The sequence below is a fragment of the Odocoileus virginianus genome, chromosome 21 (assembly GCF_023699985.2).
Source record: "Odocoileus virginianus isolate 20LAN1187 ecotype Illinois chromosome 21, Ovbor_1.2, whole genome shotgun sequence".
Lineage (NCBI taxonomy): Eukaryota > Metazoa > Chordata > Mammalia > Artiodactyla > Cervidae > Odocoileus > Odocoileus virginianus.
In genome coordinates this window covers 13,845,823-13,848,481 of record NC_069694.1, presented here as the reverse complement: position 1 = coordinate 13,848,481, position 2,659 = coordinate 13,845,823, and the positions used below count along the sequence as shown (strand labels likewise).

The 2,659-nt window shown below is 44.9% G+C and overlaps 1 pseudogene; it reads right to left on the bottom strand.

The window, feature by feature from the left end:
- Positions 1-1,323: 1,323 nt before the first annotated feature.
- LOC110147066 (DNA-directed RNA polymerase III subunit RPC4-like) lies at positions 1,324-2,362 on the bottom strand (annotated as a pseudogene).
- Between the last annotated feature and the right edge of the window lie 297 nt (positions 2,363-2,659).

Genomic DNA, 2,659 nt, shown 5'->3' with positions numbered 1-2,659 from the left:
GCAGAGAGCTGACTCATTTGAAAAGACCCTGATGCTGGGAAAGATTGAGGGCAGGAGGAGAAGGGGGTAACAGAGGATAAGATGGTTGGATGGCATCACCAACTGAATGGACATGAGTTTGAGCAAGCTCTGGGAGATGGTGAAGGACAGGGAGGACTGATGTGCTGCATTAAATGGGGTTGCAAAGTCAGACATGACAGAGTCACTGAACAACAATATTTTATTATCAATAAACACTCATCTTGATAAGTTGATCACTATTGTGACTTTTAAATTCTATTCCTAAACACTGTCAATCACATTTTCAAGTCATATATTCAATTTTGATTTTGGTGGTAAGCACAAGTTATATTTCTAACTGTATATGTTTTGCCATCAAAAATTTAGTTTCTTTCAATCTTGGTTATTTGGGCTGCAGACTCTATGCCTAGACAGAGCTACAAAGGCACATTTTTTTTTTTTTTTGTACTGTTGATCACCTTTGATCACATATTTACCATTTCTTAAATTTCTTTTACCTACTTGAGATATTAAATATTTCACATAAAGAATGATCATATATCCCAGCAATGAATTCCCAAAAGTCATTCCTACTGCTCAATATTTTTAAGTAAACTGCAACAGAAATTTTATATGAATATTTGAATTATTAACTACTGCTAACACATCACTTTTTTTTTTTTTTTTAATAAGGGAAACTAACCTAACATTAATTGAGCACTTACTTTTATGTCTGGCTTCAGCAAGGAGTTTTCATTGAGATTATTCCATTTCATCCCCATACCAACTTGATGAGGTAGGTATCATCCTCATTTTTGTCAGAAGAAGACTATGAAGCTCAGAAAGTTTACAGAGTTTGTCCAATTACACATTTAGTAACAGAAAGAGCAGGGGCTGAGTCTCAGACTCAAGAGGCCTCTGCTCTCTCCCTCAAGACACCCAAGAGACTCTCTGCCATCTCTCAGGAGGGATGAGGGGAGCCAAAGCTGCTACAGCCCTTCTTTCTTTTCCTACCTGAGAACAAAAATGTTACCAAGAGAAGGATCTTGTCCTTTCCCACAGATCCCTCTCCACCTGGGAGGATGCAGCCTGTTGAAAACTGCAAGGACAAGCCCTCCAGCAGTGATGCTGCATGCTTTGGGAAGGCTATGCCTTGTTCACAGCCGCTGTAGAAGGGAGCTACATGGAGTGGAACAACCTGGCACAATGGCTGGACTGGGCGGGCTAAACAGGCCCCTTCTGGGTGGAACAGATATGAGAACATAAAGTTTGGAGCAGGCAGCGGTCATGAGCACAGTCATCACCATTCTCCATCTGCTCATTTTACTGGTGTTTGTGATCCAACAGGGATTCAAAATTGGGAGAGCAGATAAGTTTGTGCTCTGCATATCCCAAGACTGTCGTCTCACTCATTCTACTGTCTCCAAAGCCCATGGCCACCAGGTCCTGCAGGAAAGAGCAGACTGTCCCCATCATCACATCCAGAGTGACTTTGCCCAGGAGGTACTGCCCCTGCCCTGACGTGTGGATGAGTGACTTGTCACTGACACTCTGTCAGGTCAGCCAGGGTACAAGCATTCTCTGGCACCCTGGCTTCCTGCTTTATAACCACCATCTGTCCATCCTTACTCGCCACCTTTGTCTTGAAGTCCTGAAGAGGCAGCTGGCTGGGGAGCCAGTCTGGCAGCTGCAGAAACAGCATCTCTTCCTTCCACATGAGGCTTAGCTTCCTGAGCAGCCCTGAGGCAGATCCATCCTTTGGGAGGCCAGAGATCTTCCTGGCTACGCTAGGGGAGCCTTCATCTTGGTCTCCTTCTCATCTCATGACTTCTCTTTCATTTTCCCAGGAGGCACGTCACCTCTGAGTCCTCTTCCTTGGGGCCAGCCAGCCAAGTTTTAACATCTGGTTCTCCATTCTCTTCCTTAAAAAGCCAGCCCAAGTGGGTCAGCCACCACGGGCTTCCCTGGTCGCTCAGTTGGTAAAGAATCTGCCTGTACTGCAGCTTTGATCCCTGGATGGGAAGATCCCCTGGAAAAGAAAGTGGCAACCCACTCCAGTGTTCTTGCCTGGAAATTTTCAAAGACAGAGGAACCTGGTGGGCTACAGTCCCTTGAGTTGCAAAGAGCTGGACACAACTTAGTGATTAAACCACCACCACCTGCTCCAGCGGCAGCTGCAGAGACATATATTGAGTGACATTAGTCAGCCTAAGGTCATCGATAAAAATCATACTTCTGCCTTTACAGGATTCGTTTCTTTTCTTCATCTGTCTCCCTATTATTTTTTGTTCTTCCTATTGTGAGAGGGCCCCATGCCCAACACATCCACGGTCATATCCCAGCTCCCCTTTTACTTCATCATTTTGGCTGTTCCCTGCTCAAAGTTGGAGTGGGACTGAGTCATTTCTGGGGACACCCAGTTTCATTAATGGCCCTCTTCTTGTTGGTCATTCACTCTTTTTCAACACAGAGCACCGAGCTGGCTCCCTGTGCCCCCCACTAGTTATCTATTTTACACATGGTAGTACATATATGCCAGTGATGCTCTCTCAATTCATCCCACCCTCTTCTTTTCCCCTCCATGTCTACATCTGCGTCTCTATTTCTGCCCTGTAAATAAGTTCATCTGTACCACTTTTCTAGACTTCACACATATGCG